Genomic DNA, 23450 nt, shown 5'->3' with positions numbered 1-23450 from the left:
TTCTCCTTGCTCAGCAACGCCCCAGCCAATTAGAAATGCTGCAGCTTAGCCAGCGAGAGGCCCGGAACTCCTACTTAAGGGCAATAGACTTTGATTTAGAATAGCCCTTCTCAGCTTCCCTTTTTTTTCCCCCCTCAATAAAAGTTACTCCCTTCCTTTTTCCTCTGGACTTGTGTGTGATTTGCTACATCCTAAATTGCAGTTCTTTACTGTTCCTGAAAAAATAAATAAATAAAAACAAAAACAAAACATGTTCTTAATAAAAATAACTTGCTGTTTTAATGTTTTAGGTCAACATTTCCTTTCTGACTTCCATGAATCTCTGAAGTTCTCTGAGTTTACTTTCCACTAAGAGGAAGTTGGATACAATGCCAATGTAAGTAAATCTCAGATCTATTCCAAAAATGAGTTAGACCCTAATAATTCTAAGTAAGAAAATGCCAAAGCTTTATTGTTTGCCAACACTGTACTAGCATATGTTGACTATTTACTATGCTCCAGGCACTATACTAATTATTACAGCAATTCTTGGGCACATGCAATTAATTTTATTATCCCCATTTTATAGATGAGAAAATTGAGCTTGTCCAGTGTAGGGAAGAAAAAGAATTTTTCCTCTACCCTTCTGGGTTCTTGGCTGAAATCCCCCTGACAATGGAAGACAAATTAACAGGAAAAAGACAGACAGGAGTTTAATATCATGTATACCTCCTATATACATGATAGATACCCAGGAAGGCTGAGAAACTCCCCCAAATGGCCCAATCCATCACCTTAAAAAACATCTGCAGCTAAAGACAAAAGAAGATGTTGGTGGGAAGGGAAGCCAGTTCTAGGAAGGTTACCAGGCAAAACAGTAAATAAGAGTATGGTTACTACACAGATGTAAGTCATAGCCTCTCTATTAATGAGTGTCTAGAGATTTAGTCACCTTGGTACATAGTAGGAGACACCTTTACAAATAGAGATTTCCCTTATAACTGTAAATGCCTCTTATAAAAGGGTAACTTCTATTCAGTTTCTAGAGCTTTCCCTGTGTCTCCTGTTTTCTAAAAATGATCAGTCTAAAATAATCCTTATGCCAAAGAGATGTTTTGTGATGGCAAACTCTGCTTCCCTTTGCCAGTAAGTGGTAGATACAGGATTCAAACCCAGGAACCCTGACTCCCAGGTCCTCACTATTAACAATATTCTGCTTTCTAACTCATCAATCCTTGCATACCCTCTCATTTGAGGTATTGCTCTTGTATTTTTTAGCTAAGCCTTACACTTTTATTTTAATTTAAATAAAGTATCTTTTTCTCTCTTGAAAGTAGTGACTATCTTATTGGTATCTGGAAGCTAGGTAGGTGTTGCCAACTCAAACAAAAATGCACATCATAAGAGCTGAGAGTTTCAGCTTTATTCAGCATCTTCCTGAAAACTGTATTACAGGAGGCAGCCACTCAGCAGCTCTGAGAGAGCTGTTCCGCTGAGAGGGTGGAGAAGTCAGTATATACATGGTTTTGCTGAGGGAATATGTACATCAAACATGCATCTCAGTAAAAGGTCATTGCTAGTCGCAAGGAACAGGTATCTCAGTTAATGATGTAAGTACTTTTCTGTGGATGGGAAGATGCATGAATCTGGGTTTATTAAAATTCTTCCCAATATACATCTGATATGAATCTAACTATAGAAAGAGCCCCCCTTTTTTTATAGCACAGAGTGCCTCACCCTGGTTTTAGTCCAAAATTCCTTTTCTGGGTGCAATATTGATCAGCAACTGCAATAACTCATGACTTCATCCTTGTAGAACTGGACGGTGGGCAACCTTCTTTGTTTTATAGCATTCACACCTATTTCTGAGGTGACTGAAATAAATGTACATGTACCAATGTGTCTGTGTAGAGTGTGTACCTTCAAAGTGTAAAGCAAATGTCAGATGTTGTATGAAAGTACTTAGAAGCATTACCATTCCTAAAACCAGGAATTTCTCCTACTTTAAGCAGCTGTCTCATGTTATGTGCCTCACCCTTTCAGAATTTTTTTCTACCACCATGGATATTTGGGTATGTTTTATTAGCTTCTTGAGTTTAGGACTGAAGTTATGTTTTCCCCTTTATCTCCAGAGTTCTTTACTACTGCCTTGTATATGATCTGCAAAACTATAAATCTCTGCTTAATAACTGAATAAGCGTCAGTTGATTTTATTTGTTGATTAGTTATTTTTTTGATATGTTGATCCAAAGCATAATCTTTAATTTTCATATTTAGACCCTGTTCTTAATCTGGAAAGTGTTGCAGACCATATGATATCTCAGAGTCCCAGTAACATTTTAATGGAATTTCTGGTTTTGAGATTTAGCCTTGGGGCCTATAAGGAGTTTCTCAGATTGGTTAAATTTTTACATCTGAGTTACAAATTTGACTAGTTTGCAGTAGCAAAGCACTACTGGACTGGGGCCACCTTGAGGTCAGGAACGTTATCTTCTTCCTTTGGGAATGAAATTATTTTAAATTGAGCAAATCTGGATTAAAAGAGTAATTGGCCAGGATTCACCATATAACAAATTGTATCTGTAAGCTGAAAAAAATTTTGTAATCCTGTGAGAGGCTACAGAGCCATATGTCTTTTTGCTTTTGTTCAGTTTATTTCCAGACATGTTTTCTTTCTTATTTTGGGTTTATTTGTTTTTTAACTCTTTTTTTCTCCTATTTTTTTCCTTTAGAGTCCTAATTTTTTTTTTGCTTAACCAAAAATCTGATAATACCAAGTCACAATTTTTATTAACATGTTTTCAGGCAGAGTATAATTTAACTTACTCCTGATACTCTGCTCTAATTTTCCAGTAAAGATAATTTTATAAGGAACACAGATGCGATGCTTCTGTATATTACTATTTTATTAAGTTTTGCAAAGAAGTGTGAAGATTATTAATTATCAGGTTTTAAGGGTGGGAAACACAGAAGTTTTTACGAAGTTCAAAAACATCTACAAACATCTTTACAACTCATAAACTGCACTTTTTCTTCCACTGTTGGTGAAAGAATGAATAATTCTAGGATCAGGCCATGGGCTCTCCTGATCCTTCTATTAATAATAAAAGCTAACATTGATGGTGTACTTATCATTTTCCAGAATCACATTTTACAGAGATTATCTCTATTAATCTAGTTTATGTTCTATATCACTTTTAGTTACACTAGAAATACCAGTGAGAGAGGATACAATTCACAAAGTAAATAATGGAGATACCAAGACTTTTTGAACTCATGTTCTCTCCTTCATCAGTAAGAACACTTGCACATGCAAAAATCATGGATGGTCAGAGTTTTACAGGGAGTGGTCTTTGCAATGAGTTAGTTCAATTATCTCATTTTACAAATTAGAATTGGATCTGTGAATTGAGGTGACTTGCCTAGACACATTAGAAGGTATGTCTGTTATCTAATGCTGTGCAAAAATCCACCTCAAAACTTCATGAATCAAATCAACAACACTCTATTATATCTCATAATTGAGTAATCAGTGCTGGCTCAGTGGGACAGTCCTTCTGCTCCGTTTTTATGACTTCTGAGCCTAGAACATTTGAGGTGCTTCTACAGTCACATGTGTGGTGCCTCAGCTAGGGTGTCTGGAACCTCTGGAGAATGGCCAGTCATCACTCTTTTCACTTGTCCTTTCCATGTGGCTAGCGTGGTCTTCCTTACCACATGACATCTGGCTGCCAAGAAGGAGAATACTGTTAAAAATCAAAAATCAGTGGAGTATATTTTCAAGATCGTATTACCTTTGTTCGGTGATTGAGGCAGCATCCCATCTAGTAGATAGAATGGAGCTCCAGGAAGCTGTACAAAATGAGAGACTTTTAAAGTCAAAAGGCAGTGGGAAGAAGGATGTTATACTAGCAAAAAGTGGATTAGTTGTGACAAGATCACCTTCCTTTAGAGGATGGCAGGGGTCTATCAGGCAGATTAACTCACCAGTGCTGGCCAGGTGATTCCTGATTGACTGGGTTAAGATTCCACTCAGGAAGAGGCAGAAACTGTAATCAAGTCTCAGTTTGGAGACATGGCATTTAGCGCAAGTGACTCCATTTGAGCCTGTTGTCTTGTTTTCAACAATTCTTTCCTTTTTGTTAGACTCTCAGCCTGAGAGATGTGATCGAAATTTAAGGCATTAGCATTATTCCCAGCTATCACTTTGAAATTCTGTTAGTTTTCTGCTGATACTTTTTGTGGTATTCACGGATCACAGCTTTGGGTTCACATTTAAGTCAGTCATTCTTTTCACTTCTTTTCTGATGTTTTACTCTTAGGGAGGTCATTTTCTTGGAGGTTAACAGCTGGGAACGTGCATTTAAAGCTTTTGAGAGTATGCATCACATCAAGGAGATTACTGATCATTATAAACAGGGTAATTCCCAATGTCTGGAGTCATAGTCCCCAAGACCCAAACCGATCAGAATCAAATAAATTAAAAAAAAGAGTACTCTGTGTTGTGGTTGGCTTTATTCCTTTGATAACTCAGTAAATTTAAAAAGCTAAAGCTCTAAACGTTCTTAGAAGCAATGAACAGTACATATATGTTAATTAAAAATACATGCAGTATATTGTGTATATGTATTTATATGCAATATATTGTGTATGTGGAGTCAACTTGTAACAGTTCTACCTAATAAAACTGAAAAAAAAAAATGGTCTGTTGAAGAAGTCACTTTCTTAAGCCAAGTGGCTTATTCAGTGATCTTAGGTAGCTGAGTGCTAACTTCCCCTGAGGTGACAATCCAAGCACAGCAAGTGGTGTTGGCCACAGCATAAACACCTCTTTGCTCAGCTAAAAAAGATAATCAAGCCTATCCTATTATTAAAAGCAACTTTGGCCAGACAGTCTAGGGATTCTTGTTAGGTAGCTGTTGCTTTAGCAGCACATTCTACGATATCTTCAGGAGTTAGAGAGAGATTCCTGATCACAGCCTCATTTGCACCGGCTCCTAGTCAGGGCAGTAGGGATCTGCCAAAGGAGGGAAATGTTGAATCATGACTGATTCCTTGTAATTCCAGTTTGAGTCTGTGGCTCAGGACTGGAAAGGTGACGTTCATTAAGGCCAGTAAAACTTAAGAATCTATAGACCACACAGGAGGTTCTATTCTGGTTCCCCTTGTGTCCCTTTCTTTGCAGAAAACCTGCAAGTAAGTTTCCCCAGGTTTGGGGTTGTTAACCAAGAGAGAGAAATGGACCCCCAGGGTAAGGGAATCTGATATATGATAGAAAGGGTGAGTTTGTCCACAGAAACTGAGGCATTGGGAATCAGGAAAACGTTTGTGATGTGAAGAACTTTATGATCACTGGCAGTGTAGCAAATCTAACAGTTGTTTGGAGGTTGTATTACTGATACTTGAAATGAGATATGTGAATAATGACTGTATCTTTGCAAACCAGAACAAGGCAAAAGAATTATAAATACCTTCATGGTGTAAGTATGGTTGGAGGGAAAAGAAGGGATTAAAAGAAATGTTCTTGATCCTCTTGATCTGACAAACAGGAGGGGAAGACGTCTACCCTGATGTTAGCTACTTCTCTTCCTAGTCACTCAGATCTTGAGATCTCCAGCTGGTGAGTAGTTCCTAGGGTCTAAGGGAGTCCTTTTTGATTGGGAGTCAGGGACCCAAGATTCAAGTCTCTGCAGTTTGGTTGCCATCTGGGTAGTGAGGAGAACCTGGTAGAGTCCTTACCAAAAAGATCAAGAATAGTCTTTGTTGTTAGTGATTCCAAATCAGAGGAGTGGGAGAAAAATGGAAATGTTAGTTTGGAGATTCGTAGCCAGGTATTTGAGGAAACTAGAATTCAGGATGCAATCTAGTTTATAGGTATGTAATAAACCCTCAAAGACAATTAACAGGATTAAAATCTATTTTCTATAAAGAGGCAAACATGATATCCTCTTCAGACACAGAAGTAATAGAAGAAGATAAAGAAAAGCTTTAGGACTTTTGAGGGGAAGAGTAGAAAAGTTGAGACGTTTTTTGAGTGATTAGAAATATCCCTGAACACTACTTGGGGAAAATACTCAAATTTTGATTTTAAAAAAACTTACCAAAAGCAAAGAAAAATTAAATTAAAGATGATGCTTCTGTATTGCTCCTTAAGGAACACTGCCAGATGTCCAGAGAGGAGGAAAGCATAACCACAGCAGAAGACACTTGTCTCTTTCTTTTAAGAATTTTTAATTTTTAATTTTGAAATAGTCTCTAATATCAGAAAGGAATAAGTAGTTAAATTAGAGCTTAATATTGTTGAGTGCCAAATTCTCCCGATTATTTTCTGCCTTTTGAGATTTTGTAAGTAGATTGACAGTCTTCTCAACATTTGAAGCAATAAAATTTATTTTGGAGATGATATTTTAACATCCTGTACTTACAATGTTCTGAACAGGAAGAGGTTAAGTTCAAGAAGAAAAAGACTCCCATTGATCCTCAAGTGTTACCCAAGCAGTCTTTCCAATTTTTATGCAGTGCCTCAGCCTATCTTACAGAAAAATCTATGTAACAGGTTGAACAAGGCTTCCTTTGTTTTTCAAATAAATCTCTTTGTAAAAAGAGCTTAGTGTCTCATCAGGAAGGACCAAAAACTAAGCCTCGGGAAATTAACCATACAGCATTAATGAATTTCTATGAGAGTAGCCTGCAGCAAAGCTTCAGAGACATCATCCACACATCTTAACATTAGCTGACATTAATTTTGAAGTAGTATTGCTAATATGAATTATGTATAACAGATTAAACTATATTTATTTGCAATATTTAAAATTCAAGGGGATGTTTTCTCTTTTTGATATACACATTTGAATTCCCATTCATACTAATCATTCGTGCTTTCCTAAGAACCACCTAATCACACATCAGCCACTCTTAGTGGGAAGAGAGAGTCTCATGCCATCTTTATTCCCAATGCCTAACTTATTTCACCGAATTTGACCACCAACATTTTTATTGGAAAAGTAAGTTGCTCTCCACCCTCTCTGTCACCCTACACAGTGCAAAGTAGGATTAAGCCCACTAAGGGTACGTCAAGAATAAGAGCAATGTTTTCTTTGGCATGAAAGAATTCAAGAGACATGGCTAATGGTTAAGGTCATAGAATCTGGAGTCAGACTACCTGGATATGAATGCCAGCATCGCTTTTACTTGCTAGCTGTGTAATCCAGGACATATTGATCGTTGTTGGTCTCACTTTCCTCAAGGAGAAATAATGACAGTGTCCACTGCATAGAGTTGTCATGAAGGTTAAATAAAATGATATATATATATATATATTAAGTCATTACTGGAGCATACAATATTATAATTTTTTATTTTATTATTGTATTATCTCAAGCAAACCAAAGTACTAAAGAGTTTAATCTCTAGTCTACTCTGTGTGAAATAGTACAACTGATTAAAAATTTTTAAAAATGGGGGAAGGGTATAGCTCAGTGGTAGAGTGTGTGCTTAGATCCTGGCTTCAATCCCAGTACCTCCATTTAAGAAAAATAAGTATATAAATAAATAAATAAACCTAATTCCCTCCCCTGAAAGAATTTTTTTTTTAATTAAGTAAAAACGTAAATAAATATAATACCTTGTAGCTCAAACGTCACTTTCTGAGTGAGGCTTATCTCCTTTAAAACTGATTTCTACACTCCTCCATCTTGATCCACTACTTCCAACCCCCCCATCTCCATATGTTCTTTTCTTTTATTTTTGCATAACACTGTTTTCCTAACCTGAGCTATGTATTTATTTTATTTAAATTCTTTCTCCATCCAGTAGAATATCAACTCCTCAAGGACAAAGATTTATATTAGTTTTATCCCTTAGTATATCCCAAATGCCAAGAATGGTGTCTGGAATATAGTAAATACTATATAAATGTTAAGTGAAAGGAGGAAGAAGAGAGGAAAGAATGGAAGCAAGTACAACTGTTCTTGTTCAAAAAAAAGGGTGGGAGGAGGGAGGGAAAGGAAAAACAAGTGTATCAATTACAAGCTTTAAAATAGTTTAAGGAAATAGTAATATTACAAAAATGTTCTTGCTCCATGAGTAGTTCATTTTTCTAGTTTAAACTGAGACAAATTTATAGAGCTTTTAATAGTAAACATTTCCTCCAAAAAGGAAAAAAAAAGTAGCCTTTATTATACCCTCAGAACAAGCATAGCATTGATGACATGAATGGGCCAAGAGTGCTTGTCCTGACACATTTTGCTTTTGTGTTCTTTTGTTTTATGGACAGAATTTTCTATAAATAGGGGCCACAGATATCCAGTAACCACCTTCCTCAGAAGTGAAATTCACAGATCAGAAAGGGTCATCTCTCTCTAGTCCCGTAGCTCACTGGCAGAGTCTACCTAGAACCTGTCACCTCTGATACCTAGTTTAGGGCAAGATAACCATCTTGCTTCATCAGTCTGATCACAGGTTTGCTATCCCTCTGGGAGGAACAAAGGAACATAGTAAAATTTTTGAATTAGCATTTTAATCAGATCCAGAGGTAGAACCACCTTAGGGGTGATGAACACAAAACAACCTCATGTCAAAAAAACTATCAAGAATGCCAGTAATCAGGTGGGTCATAGCCAGACCATATTTTTGCCTTATTTCTTCATTTGCAATTTAGGAACAAATTCTTCAGTATCCTGAGAAAATGGTGCACAGAACCAACAAAATTGAGAGAGATGAGTTCTCTATTATGGGTGATAAATTTTACCCAGTTTGAGGAAATTATTAATATATTATCTTCATGGTGATAAAAATCTAGATGACATCTTTATGCAAAGGATTTCACATGTTACTTTCTTCACCTTCTGTTTTCTCCTGTCTCACCTCTCCTACTTCATCCCATTTATGCAAACATTCTTTCCACCAAGTGCACAATCTCATATTTATGTAGGGAGAAGAGGAATTTTCATACCACACCACTGAAGAGTCCAGAGTCCAGATGTTGGGGTTAAGTATATCTCAGTTTGCCAGAGAACTCCAATTTTGGTCAGTATTCCTAGCAGACTTACTAATAATAACAACCCCTTTCATTCTCAAAAGCCTTCCACTTTGGATGAAGAATGTTATGATCACCCTAAAGATGTTGAAGTCCAGATACCAAGAGAAGAGGAAGGAAGGTGTTTCAAAGAGGACACATCACAGTAAGTATATCTTCCAAGGCCATTACCTAGTACTGTTTACAGTGGAGGATTCAGAGAACTAAAAACCAGCATTCATTCCTGGAAATTTCAGTCACCCAAACCCAGATTTACATCATTGCTACATCTTGAAAATGGCATTCAACTCATGGGCCCCAAGATTTTACTACAGTCTATTTATATTTAATACCTGTCTTGGTCCAAAAAAACTTGATATTCTAAAACTCTAAAATCTTTCTTTCCAAACTTACTTACAGATTATTAAACAGAAAAGGGAGTATCTTAACAGATGTGACTTCAAATACTTAACTCCAAGGCTAATGTCTATTTGTTCCATACTTCTTTAAAAAGTTATTTATCTACCATCAAAAGTGCAAAAATAGTGGGAAGGGTTTCAGTTTTTCACTGTTGAGTAGTATGCTGGCTGTCAGTTTGTCATAAATAGCTTTTATTATGTTGAGATATATTCCCTGTGTACCCACTTTGGTAAGGTTTTTATCATAAATGGGTATTGAATTTTATCAAATGCTTTTTCTGCATCTTGAGATGACCATGTGGTTTTTGTCCTTTCTTTTGTGGATGTGGTGTATCACACTGATTGATTTGCATATGTTGAACCATCCTTTTGTGCCTGTGATGAATCCAACTCAATCGTGGTGTATTATCTTTTTTATGTGCTGTTGGATTCTGCTTGCTAATATTTTGTTGAGGATTTTTATATCTATGTTCATCAATGATTTTGTCCAGTAATTTTCTTTTTTGGTAGTGTCTTTGTCTAGTATTGGTGTCAGGGCATATATCCAGAGGGAACTCTTATTTAAAAAAGATACATGCACCCCAGTGTTCATAGCAGCACTATATACAATAGCCAAAACATGGAAACAACCTAAATGTCCAGCAACAGATGAGTAGATAAAAAAGTTGTGGTATATTTATACAATGGAATACTACTCAGCCATAAAAAAGAATAAAATAATACCATTTCAGCAATATGGATGGACCTAGAGATTGTCATTCTAAATGAAGTAAGCCAGAAAGAGAAAGAAAAATACTATATGATATCAATATGTGGAATCTAAGAAAAGCAAAAAAGAGGAGACTAATGAATTAATCTATAAAACAGAAACAGACTTACAGACATAGTAAACAAACTTATGATAACTGGGGGAAAGGGAGTGGGAAGGGATAAATTTGGGAGTTTGAGATTTTCAAATGTTAGCCACAAAATTAAAAAAATAGATCTAAAAAAATTTCTTCTGTATAGCACAGCAAACTATACTCAATATCTTATAATAACCTTTAATGGAAAAGAGTATGACATTGAATATATATATATGTTTATGCATGACTGGGGCATTGTGCTGTACACCAGAAATTGACATTGTAACTGACTGCACTTCAATTAAAAAAAAATTCATAGTAAACATGAAATTTTATTTGACTCAATCTTAAAAATTAGAACTAAAATTAATAAACTTAAGTTTACATAAAAAGTATAAAAATATATTCTTAAGAAGGAGGCCAAGATGGCAGAGTAGAAGGATGCTTGTAGCTCATCCTCCCCACAAATACACCAAGAATCACATCCACAGACCCACTCAGCCAACCAGAGCACCTGCAGCATTCCGACAGAACATCGTCCTCTTCAAAAGACAGAGACACCAAAAATCTGGTAGGAGAAAAGGGAAAAAGAAAGAAGAAAAGGCAAAACGGTGTGGGGCGGGTCCCGCAGGGAGGTAGTAGCGAAGGAGGACTGGCACTCGTTTGCTGGATCTCCCCTCTCCAACTGAGAGGCCAGCGGGATGGAGGGGGAGCCTCTGAGGCTTGGATCTGTACAGAGCAGCCCTTGACCGACAGAACTAAGTTAAACGGGCACAGAGGCTCACTGCGACACCCACCCCCAGACGTGGGCCGGCAGCTGGGGGCTGGGCCAGGCTGCCACAGCCTGGCAGAGGACGGGGACCGCTGCACTGAGGCAGCCCCTGGGGACTGCAGGGAGCTACGCGCCATGGGTGTGGGTGCACAGGGCAGAACAACCTGGGCCCTCCATGAGACAACACGGCTGATGTGCCCTCGGGGGAAGGGTGCACACCCCCATCTCTGGAAACCCACGGGAAGTTTTCGGGTGAAGAGAGGCGGGGCTCAGGCACAGCTGCCATATCCTCCGGCGCTGAGCACCCAGGCGGGGGTGGGGATGAAACCTGCATCTGCACCTAAGGACTTAGCAGCCTCAGAGGACAGATGGAGACTTGTCTACAGCCCGAGGCAGATAGGATCCTTCCGTCCTGATCCCTCAGAGAACTTGCTCCACCAAGACAAACAAGGAGCTGGGTTTTGGCCCGGAGCAGGGATAGGGCTATTTCTCGGTCTTCCCTGAGCCTGTCGACGGAGCGCACAGCAGCACAGAGCTGCGGAGCAACCAGCGCCAGGAGAGGGCGGGCAGCCCCCTGCCTTTCCGGCAGGAACACAGCCCCGGACCGCAGTGCTGGGAGGGGGCGCGACCTGTCCTCCTACCTGGCCAGTCTGCAACATCTGACTGTAGCATCAGGAGGGGCAGTGACCTGCCCGCCCACAGCAAAGGAGAGCTGCACCTGACTCAGTGCTGGGAGGGGGTGCGATCTGCTTGCCAACAGGCACTGGGAGCAGCATAGACGAAGGCACCAAAGGAGGGCCTCTGGAAACAGCAAGCTGAGCTTCCAAAACAGGGCAAAGACAGAAAGACTTCGCATTAAGAGCACACAGTCTCCAGGAGAACACCACCCATTTTTTTTTTTTAAATCTGATTTTACCTGTCCTATTTTCTATTACCCTTTTAATTTTGACTTCTTAAACAATTATATATACTCCCAGTTTTAAGCCCTTTTAAATTTTTAAAAAATATTTTTATTATTATTAATATTATTATTATTATTTTTAAAAATCCATGCCATTTCATTTTTATTTCTCTTGGTTTTGATGTCCTGTTATTGATTATACACAGGTTTCAAATACATTTTCCCCCTCTTTTCTCCTTTTTTAAAGGTTTTTAAAAGACGTCTCAACCCGATTGCTATTCTGCTTCAACTTGCTCTTCCATTATTCATTATACACTGTTTCAAACCTTTTTTTCTCCCTTCTTTTAAAATTCTCTCTCTCTCTCTCTCTCTCTTTCTCTCCCTGTCTTAAGTGTTATTCCTACATAGGCATTAGATAGATAAATAAATAAACTCCGTAAGGACCACAATAGATAACTGATACTCCATAAACCACAGTGCCATAGAGGTATGAGCAAGATAAAGAAGCAGAGAAACCATTCCCAATTAAAAGAACAAGAGAAATCCCCTGAAAGAACTGTCAATGAAATAGACATCGATAGCCTACTAGATCAAGACTTCAAAAAAGGAGTGATCGAAGTACTGAAGGAACTAAAAGAGATAGTGTTTAGAGATACAAAATATGTCAAAAATGAAATTGAAGCTATAAAGAAGAGCCAGGTAGAATTGGTAAACTCATTGGCTGAGATGAGAAATGATCTAAAGGCTGTGCAAAGCAGACTAGATAATGCAGAGGAACGAATTAGTGACCTAGAAGACAGGACAACAGAAAGCACCCAATCAGAACAGCTATAAGATAAACAAATAAAAACAAATGAAAATAGCATAAGGGAACTATGGGATAATATAAAGCATGCCAATCTTCACATAATAGGGGTCCCAGAAGGGGAAGAAAGATCAAAGGGGATTAAAAAGGTATTGGAAGAAATCATGACTGAAAACTTCCCAAACTTAAAGAAGGAATCAGATATCCAAGTACAGGAAGCTCAGAGGGTCCCAAACAGGAAGAACCCAAATAGACCCACACCAAGACATATTATAATCAAGATGGCCAGAGTCAAGGATAAAGAAATGATCCTAAAGGCAGCAAGAGAAAAGCAAAGAGTGAGTTACAAGGGAACCCCCATAAGGCTCTCAGCTGATATCTCTACACAGACACTACAGGCCAGAAGGGAATGGCAAGATATATTCAAAGCCCTGAATGAAAAAAAAGATGCAGCCTAGGATACTTTATCCAGCAAGGCTATACTTTAGGATGGAAGGAGACATAAAGAATTTCACAGACAAGAAAAAACTACAAGAGTTTAGCAACACTAAACCCATGCTAAAATAAATATTGAAAGGTCTACTCTAAATAGAAAAGCAGCAGGATACTACAGAAATGAGAAGCTCACAACTGGAAAGGTGATAACTCATGAATTACAAATAAACATGAAATTGTAAAAGAAGACATCTAAATCATTGAGAGAGGTAGGCAAGAAAATAGAATTTTTTTTCTTCCTTTTTAAAATTTTTTGTTCTTGGTAGGATGGGTTTGAGATCATGTTACTATCAGTTTAATAAAAACAGTTATAGTAATGGGCTAATAGACTTACAAAAAAGGGTAACCACAAGCCAAAAACTTAGAAGGGAGTCACAAGAACTAAATAAAATCCATGATAATACAAAGGAAAATTACCAAACCACAAAAGGAAGAAGAAAGGAACAAAGAGGAAATACCAAATCAACTGCAAATATAAGTTCAAAATGGCGATAAACACACATCTATCATTAATTACTGTAAATGTTAATGGACTAAATGCTCCAGTCAAAAGACATAGAGTGGCAGACTGGATAATAAAGCAAGAACCTTCAATATGCTGCATACAAGAGACCCACTTTAGGGAGAAGAACACATACAGATTGAGAGTGAAAGGATGGAAAAGGATATTCCATGCAAATGGAAAAACCAAAAAAGCAGGTGTTGCAGTACTGATTTCAGACAAAATAGACTTTAAAACAAAGGCCATAAAGAAAGATAAAGAAGGACATTTTATAATGATTAAAGGAGTGATACAAGATGAGGATATTACACTTGTTAATACATATGCACCCAATATAGGAGCACCGAAGTACATACAAGAATTACTAACAGAGATAAAGGGGGATATTGATGGGAATACAATCATAGTTGGAGATTTTAACACTGCATTAACATCACTAGAAAGATCTTCCATACAGAAAATAAATAAAGCAACAGAGAAATTAAATAATACAATTGAAAAATTAGATTTGGTGGATATTTTCAGAGCATTACACCCCCCCCCAAATAGGATATACATTCTTTTCAAGTGCACATGGAACATTTTCAAGGATTAATTATGTACTTGGGCACAAAAGAAACCTCAACAATTTTAAGAAGATAGAAGTTATCTCAAGCATCTTTACTATAATGCGGTGTCACCTCACACCAGTCAGAATGGCCGTCTTTCAAAAATCCACAAATGACAAATGCTGGAGAGGCTGTGGAGAAAGGGGAACCCTCCTACACTGCTGGTGGGAATGCAGTTTGGTGCAGCCACTGTGGAAAACAGTATGGAGATTCCTGAAAAGACTAGGAATAGACTTACCATATGACCCAGGAATCCTGCTCCTGGGCATATATCCAGAAGGAACCCTACTTCAGGATGACACTTGCACCCCAATGTTCATAGCAGCACTATTTACAATAGCCAAGACATGGAAACAGCCTAAATGTCCATCAACAGAAGACTAGGTAAAGAAGATGTGGTTTATTTATACGATGGAATAGTACTCAGCCATAAAAACCGACAACATAACGCCATTTGCAGCAACATGGATGCTCCTGGAGAATGTCATTCTAAGTGAAGTAAGCCAGAGAAGAAAGAAAAGTACCATATGAGATCGCTCATATGTGGAATCTAAAAAAAAAAAAAAAAAAACCCACAAACAAAGCATAAATACAAAACAGAAATAGACTCATAGACATAGAATACAAACTTGTGGCTGCCAAGGGAGGGGGGGAGGCTGAGAAGGGATAGACTGGGATTTCAAAATTGTAGAATAGATAAACAAGATTATACTGTATACCACAGGGAAATATATATAAGATCTTATGGTAGCTCATGGAGAAAAAAATGTGACAATGAATATATATATATATATATATATGTTCATGTATAACTGAAAAATTGTGCTCTACACTGGAATTTGATACAACATTGTAAAATGATTATAAATCAATAAAAAATGTTAAAAAAGAAAGTAATGCTATACATGATGTTATCGGTAACAGAAGTTTTACTTCCTTCTGGGTTGTCAAACTATGAACTTTGGGCTGAATACATGCTTTTATAAATAAAACTGTTTTGGGACACAGCTAAATATATGTATATGTGTATATATATGTGTGTGTATATATATATATATATATTCTTAATAGTACACGTGTAGGTATTTAAAAGATAACAGTCATTTAAATCTAAGTGAAAAATAAAACCTGAAGTGTAAGAAGTAAAAGACATCCATCAGTTGAGTTCAGAAGATTTTTTTTAAATACAAATAGTCTATTTCCCCTATATATATCATACCATGGGAGGGGTCGATTTTATAGATTTCCTGTTAAGCCATCTTAATTATACCACTTTCTCCTCATTTAATGATCTTTTTCCTTTTGTTGGAAAATCGTGATCACCTCTACCTTTAGTGGCATATTAAAATACAATTAACAAACTAAACATTGGTTCAAACAAGGTGAACAGGCAGGCATAATAAAATCAGTCTATTGATTGTCGTTTAGTTACTGTTTTATTCTCAGGCAGTGGAGAAGTGACAAATTGTGGGCCATGAAATCATCAGCCTGCAGGATCATGTCATTTCAGTGGGAGGATTACACAAGGCTTGTATCTGCTGAACATGACACTCCTCTCAAATTACAATTCCGGCTACTCCAGTGGCAGAAATGACCATCATCAATATGAGAAAATGTTCAGGATCACAGGAAATGCTCTCCTCCATTTCTCTTCCTTCCTGATACAGCCTTCTGCTCTCCAAAATGAGATAGCTGAGCACTTGCTGGATTGTTTCCTAGTGATTAAAGATGCTGCCCGTGTTACACCATACATTTTGTGGCTTGTACGCTGGGGCTCTAATGAAAAGACAGATACCTTGCTACAGGAGAAGCATGTTTAGGCTTTGCCCTTTTCCTAGAACCTGATTAAATCAGGATGCTTAAAAGAGTTTTGTTTTTATGATACAAGTAGTTTGAGCCCTATTGGCACTGAGTTTAAACACTGCAAGCAAAATATTAGTTTTGGGTCTGCGGTGTATTCATAGCCCTGAGTGTCTCCAACAAGCTTATCTGGAGGATTCTGTTTATGTGAAGGAAATTGCTGTGATCAATCACTGTGTAGTAAGGGATCAAACAAAATGCTGAATTGAGAAATGTTTTCCACTGGCCCTGTTCAGCAAGAGACGGGAGCACAAGTGAGCTGTTATATATTCTGCTGGAAAACTACAATTTATGTTCTAGATTTTCTTTTTCTGTTATTGATATGAAACCTCATGTTTCAGGATCATTTTTTCCCCTCTGGTTCATATTATGCAGTCTCCACAGAGCAGAAGGCAATTTCAGTTGCCCAACCTTGGCTGTTATGAGTATTTTAGAAACTTGTATTTTCCCTGAAATAAAAGAAAACCTCGAAAATTTTCAACGTGCATTGGCAGAAATGAATTCATTTTTTTTCTTCCCTAAATACATGTGAGGGTGGCCAAAATCATTATCACCATTTCATAAATACACTGAGAAACTGAGAGAACATCTGGGATACGGTAAGCTCTTCAAAGAAATAGCAATGACGAGAAAAGAAAAACAAATTCTGAGTCCTAATTTCCAAGTATGGTGATAAAGCATACGGTCCTTTCAAAATGCATTTCTGTGTGCCCCTCTGTGATTTCACAGGGTACAGAGTGAGAACTTTGTGCTGTTTGTAGAGTTCACAATAGGCAAATTTTAATATTCCAATTTTATATTTAGAATAGTCTCTCTTTTTTCTCTTTTTACTTTTTCAATTCACAGTCCCCATCTAGTCAGATACTTGTAAATAAATTTGGGGCCATCTGTTTTGCCCCCTCACTTTCTTCCTAACTCTCCAGTTATACCTTGCCAGTATTTTCCAGTCTGGTGCCCTTATATCCAAACGCAGGCTTCTCCATTGTAAAACCCACTGCTGGTTTACTCATTTGAGAGCAGTGCTCAGAATAGGTCATTCAACTGCTCAAAAGTTTCATGAAACTTATCCTATAGAATAAATGTCAAACTTGTTACTGAAGCATTCAGGATCCTCCACCATCTGAATGAAAGTGATTTCATTTTTTCCCCTCGGTTTCCTTTCTCACTTTCTTTGGCTGTTGTTGTTCTTTAATCAAATTCTACGCTTCAGACAAATACTATTTATCCTGTAGCTTTACTAGTTTGTTTCAAGAGCCCAAAGGCCCTTTCTTGCTCTTGAACTTGTCCATAACTCCATTTAAGATACAAGTATTATCCTCCTTCCAGCCTCTCCTTTACCAGCACACACAGTCTACGACCTCATCCCCCATCTTTTTCAGTATAGAAGTGAACCCTACGGTCTTTCATACTCCCATAGACTATTGCTTATTACCACACTTGGCACTTTTCACATCATATCCTAGGGATTTATGTTCATGCTTTAGTGTCCCTGAGCCCAGCAGACTACCACCCTTGAGAAGAAAAGCCGCACCTTGTCCCTTTTGCTCTCTTACTTATAAATACTGATTTACATGGAGCAGGTAATGGATAGGATTTTGTTAAGTGAATTAAGAATTATTTTCAATTCTCTTGTAAACATCAAAATTTATTTGTTGTAAGTTTCAGTTTCTCATTGAGCTCTTTTCTCTCTTAAGAAATTAATAAACTGATTTATGATCATGGAGGTTAATGAGTTAATGAGTTATTCTCACTCCAGAAGTCTGCATTTAGAAAGAGGCTTCTTGGTGACACTGCCTTGGAGCTGTGACAGCTTTTATAAGATGGACAGCAGTACCTTTTTCACTTGCTCTGCTGACCCTTGATAACATTTAGCTTAGAGGATTTGTCTTTACTGCTTTGCCTGTGAAATGCCAGGACCCCTTTGCCTTCAGGGATTCAAACCCCAAGCTCTGCTGACCAATATTTTTCCCTCTTAATAAATGCTTTACAAATGGCTTCATCCTACAATTTAGTTTATCTTGGTTAAACCCAGTCTGGGCATCATGTTCTGAACAATTTGGAGAGATACGTTCTTTTGAAAGAGTAAAACATTAAAAAAAAAAAACCTGACATTAATTAGACCATTTATAAAAATAAAACTCTGACCCACAATCTGTTACAACCAGCTCAACATACTATATCCAATAACCAGTCCAGGTCAGACTCCTGTCTCCAACAGATAGTCCAGGAAGGCAAACAGGAATGCCTTAAGGGCCACAAAAAAATTTTTTTTAACAATTCCCTAATTTTTGACCCCACTTGCAACTTAGAACCAAAAGGAGAAAGCCGATTATGTCCTCATAACCAAACAATTAGACTGCCCTGCTTGTACGCACCCTGCCTAGAGCTTCCCAGTGCCAAGAGCCTCCATTCAGCACACACCTGGAGACTTCCCTCTTTTCTGCTACAGAGCTTTCCCACTCCTCTGCCTGCCTCTGAGTCTCTGCCCAGACACAAGTGATGGTAGCTGAATTCCTTGCTGTACACAGCTCTGAATAAATAAAGCTTTGTTCTTGTTTGGATTTAGTTCCACAGAATACGAGTAACGCTAGTGGTAGAATGTTTTAGAGAACATCCCTTAATGCTCACCTGGGGAAGTGAGCTTGGTCTTGCTCTACTTCAGTTTTTTATTGTGATGTTAAAAGCCACCCTGAAACCTAGTGATCTGAAGTAATAACTAGTTATTGTTTCTTATGATTCTGTGGGTTGGCTGAGTGATCCTCTTGCTGCCCTCACCTATGCCTACGGATGATGGAGAATTCAGCAGGTGGGTTGCCCCAGGGGATTAGACTCAACCGTAACTCTTGGGATCCTTGGATAGCTGGCCGTCTTTCTATATGGTTTCTCATTCCAAGGCATGGTAGCATCAGGAAGGTGTCCTAGAAACTCAAAGACAGATTCTGCAAGACCTCTGGAGGGCTACGCTCAGGAACTCATGGATTGTCACTTCTGGGGCATTAATGTTCAAAGCTGGTCACAAATTTTAACTCAGACTCTAAAGAGTGTAAAATATCTCTTAATGAAGGCTCAGTAAAGTCACACTATAAAGGATTATGTGTGGGAATGGGAGATATATTTGGCCAGTAAACAGTCCAGGACATGCTTATGTGGTGATGTTCAGACCACTGTGTCTGCTTCAACCACTGACTAAGCAGCACCAGATTCCAGCCACCCCTGGATCACTAATAACAAGTGATCATAGGTAAGGTCAAGGGTGGTGCCTGCACCAGGCCAAACACTGTCTTTTTAACCATCTCAAATAATTCTCTTGTGATTTATTTATAATTCAGCCCAGCAAGTGTATATCAAACACCCATAGTTCCAGGACTGTGATGGCTGCTTAAAACAAAAAGATGAATAGAATTCTCAAGGGATCGACAATGTGCAAAACAGGATTAGACAAGTCCTCTAAGGCTGATAACATAAGGTTGGGTAACTTAAGAACCATGGGCAAAGTTAAATTACAATGGGAATGATAAACTTCAATTAAGTGCTTTGGCTTGATATTATCATGGGTAACTACTGCTTTTTTGTTTTCTCTCCCTACTGTTTTGTAAATGCCCCCTTCATGTCATGGGTTCCTGGCTGGGCTGTAAACCAAAACTACATGCCACCCTTGTGATTATTCAGGCTGGCCAATCAGATTTCCCAAGTCCCTGGACAACGTGATTGGTCCAGGTGATCATCTGATACAAGTAGGGCCAATTGAACTCTGTGTTCCTTCCAGTCTCCCTCCAATCCTCCCTCCCTTGTTCCTTCCGTCCTTCCTCCCTCCCTCCCTGCTTCACTCCTTCCTTCATCTGTTTCTTTCCTTCTTTCCTTTTTTCTCTTTCTTCAAACTTACCACGTCACTCTGCTACTGGAAGCTCATTGGTACATCAGTGAAGGTATTCTCTCTCCACTTACAAATGCTTATATGAGAACTTCCAAACTTTTCTTCTATGAATCTATTCTTCTAACACTGATCAATACATCTTTTGATAAATTCATTCTTTAGTCTTCAGTTATGTCTTGGTAGGGGGGAAGCTTCCTTATATCTATCATACAAGGCTGCTTACTTGTGCTAGTGTCTCTTAAGTTTTGGTTTTAAATCTCAGCAACTTAGGAAGTTGACATTTTACAAAGATGTTTCACAGTTGTCCACAGGTTTTGGCATCAACACATTGTGTTATAATTACCTCTTTTATGTGTGTTTATCTTCCTACGAAAATGAAAGTTTCTTATTATTGGGACTTATTATTAGGATTGTAAAGAATTCATCTTTGCGCCCTTATCTCTAACAGAGCACCTGTACGTGGTAGATACTAAATAAGTAATTGTTGCCAATATTAGTTGTGTGTTGATGTGTGTGTGTTTTTGCAAGCAGCAGATGTTGTGTCTAGCTAGTGTGAGAGAAAAGAGATGAATTGGAAAAATACAAAAGAGTTTGTAGACTCAGAAGAGAGACTGAAAAAGTAGGTTTATAAAAGACAGGGGCCAGTATAACTCTAGAGGTCTAGATTGTATGACCTGGGGGCTGTCTCTTTCAGGTTAAGTATCTGGAATGAATCAACTGCTACTACTTCTAATCTTTGTGTTAATCAGATTGAGGGACTAATTGAGATTGATGCACCAACCATATGGCCACTAGAGGGCAGGCTACCTTGACTGATATCCCACCAGACTATAGCCAGTGGAGACAGTTCCCTCAAATGTGGAGCTGTTGCCTATAGGTGAAGGAATGCATGCTGACTACCAGAGGGAAAGAAGAGCACTATTTACCTGATTTAATGACATGACACCTTGGAAATCTGAGCTTGGCTGGCTATTTTAGAAGATAATAGGCATTTGGGGGATTAGACACATAGATTCAGAAATCAAATTTGCCCATAGTTAACATGTAAGAGTTTGAGAAAAGATAAAAGAAGCAAGAGCAAAAAATGGAACAGAAAAACAGGAACTGAGAAAAACACTAATTTTTAGGGGAAAAAAAAAAGAATGCAAGTAATGAGAATATAGTAAACCTTCAGAAAACTGCCTAACCTCTCCAAGCCCTAATTGGTTTGTTTTTTTGTTTTGGTTTGTTTAGTTTTTGGTAAAATGAAAATTATAATATGCATTTGAATTCATCTTAATATATAAATGCAGTGTCTACTCCTTTGGTGAGTTATGACAATGAAATGAAATAATCGGTATAAAAGCCCTTATTAACTGTGTGGCTCATCAATAAATGTTAACTCTCACAGTTATTAGGAAAAAGAGAAAAGAGAAACCCATGCTTTAGGGACTAAGGAGGTTGGGAAGCTCAACGGGTTTCATACTTCAGAGTAACTGAGAAGAAGACTGGGGATCTGACATTTAGATATTTATTGGAAGTATTTAGAAAATATTTTTCAATAAATGAGGAAAGATTAAGAATTGAATGAGTGGTGAGAGAAGCCATGGTTGGGGCAACCGTTCTTCCAGAAGGCAAAAGTCGAAGGGACAGAGCTGAGAATTCATAAAATTCTCCCTGCCCGCTGCCATTTGAAATCCGTGCTGTTACTTGTCAGCTTCTGGAATTTGGATGTCCACCTTTCTTCTGTGCTAGAGCCTTGGAGAGGACAGTTCTGAAACCAAACCTGAACCTTTACATAATCTGTAAACATGTGTCTACCCTTGGGACTCAGAAGAGAGCTTTTATCAGAAAATTAATATCGAAGCCTAGTTTAAAACACCTAAACCAAACAAGTACAGTAAGCAAAGCAAAAACCTAGCTGGCAGAAAATGAGATTGCTCCCCTTAGCTGCACTTCTGAAACATCTACTCCCAAGAGCTAGGACAGCTGCTTCAGTACTTCCTGGCTTTGTGTTGACATAGAACAAGTTCATTGCTTGAACTTCTGTCAGAACAGATCAGATAGGTTTCCCCACCATCCACACATTTTGTCAAAGGAAAAAATATATATATATATATTTTATTGAACCTGAATAAAGGCCAAAACCACTAGTTGAAAAGAAAACTTGCCTTTTTTTTAATCTGTTGAGTTTTTAAGCATAAACTTACTCTTTGAACACTAGATTTATTTAAACTGAGCTCTGTGTATACATGAATAAAAAGTGCTGTTCCCTTTTGTGTCTTAATTTCCTATTGAAATTATATCCATCCTTAAATACCCACTGAAAGACTCCTTTTTTCCTTTCTTAAAGAATAGATTTCTTTGAGAATTCTGCTCAATTCTTCCATTTGCAGTTAATCTCTTCCACATAACATTTTTTCCTACAGTCTACATTATGTGTTTCTGTACTTTCCACCAGTTAAAAACTCCCTGAGGCAAGGTGCTTATATCTAGGTTAGTCTTTTCAACAGAATCCAGCATAATCTCCTGCTGTTAGTAGGTACTAAATAAATGTATGTGAAATTGAATTTTATTGATGAATATATTTTTTTCAAGATAAAGGAAATATTGCAGTGTTGAACCTGCTATCTGAATATTCGAAATTTTACTTGCATATCATCTGATGGTAGAGTTCTTAGGGAAATAGTCACATACAAACTTTAAGAGACTTCAAATCAGTGAAGATGAAAAGTACATGTCTACCCAGTTCTCCTCCTCCTCCCCCCTCCTTCCCCTCCCCCTCCTCCCCCTCCTCCTACTCCTCCCCCTCCTAGTACACAATCTAATTATACTGGTTGGGCGAGAAAGATCCCCAAAAGCTGACAGTGTTGTGCAAATTAACTGCAGCAGCAACCAACACAGTACCAAAAAGGCTATTGAAATTATGTTTCTAACAAGCTCAAACCTGATTTCAACAAAGGCTCTTTGTTTCTGTTTTGAAGGAGAGCTACCATACTTCAAAATATAATTGAAACTCTTTATATTACCATTTTGCCGTGGACTCCTAGACTCACAGACTTTGGGAACAGAAAAGAATCTTAATTCTCATCAGATCTATCTCAGCCCATTTTAGAAATTATAAAACCGATACACAGAAAATATTATGTAGGTCTTTAGACATTTAACCACTTATCATGGAAATAGGTCACAAAAGCTCCAGTAACAGAGAACGTAAAAAGATAGTCACAATGCCTGCCTTTAATTAAGGGCAATGATCAAATTGTCCTTTAACAGAGATGGGATTACTTGTGTTGCTGTATTTCTCCCTGACCAGGTATCTACTTCTTACACTGAATAATTTCTGTATCACTAATCCACACTAGACCAAAGTGGCCATTCATTCCTTGAGAGCT

The 23450-nt window shown here is 37.9% G+C and overlaps 1 long non-coding RNA gene across 1 annotated transcript in view; it reads left to right on the top strand.

Annotated features, from left to right (window-relative positions):
- Nucleotides 1-9147, top strand: part of LOC140686604 (uncharacterized) — an 85929-nt gene extending 76782 nt beyond the window's left edge. The window contains exons 6-7 of the long non-coding RNA XR_012060440.1: nt 291-376; nt 9061-9147. This is a non-coding gene — a long non-coding RNA (uncharacterized lncRNA). The remainder of the gene's footprint in view (nt 1-290; nt 377-9060) is intronic.
- The last annotated feature ends 14303 nt before the right edge of the window (nt 9148-23450 follow it).

Source organism: Vicugna pacos, chromosome 17 (genome assembly GCF_048564905.1).
Source record: "Vicugna pacos chromosome 17, VicPac4, whole genome shotgun sequence".
NCBI classification, from domain to species: domain Eukaryota; kingdom Metazoa; phylum Chordata; class Mammalia; order Artiodactyla; family Camelidae; genus Vicugna; species Vicugna pacos.
Note: the sequence above shows the minus strand (reverse complement) of the source record. Positions and strands in the feature narration are given on the sequence as shown.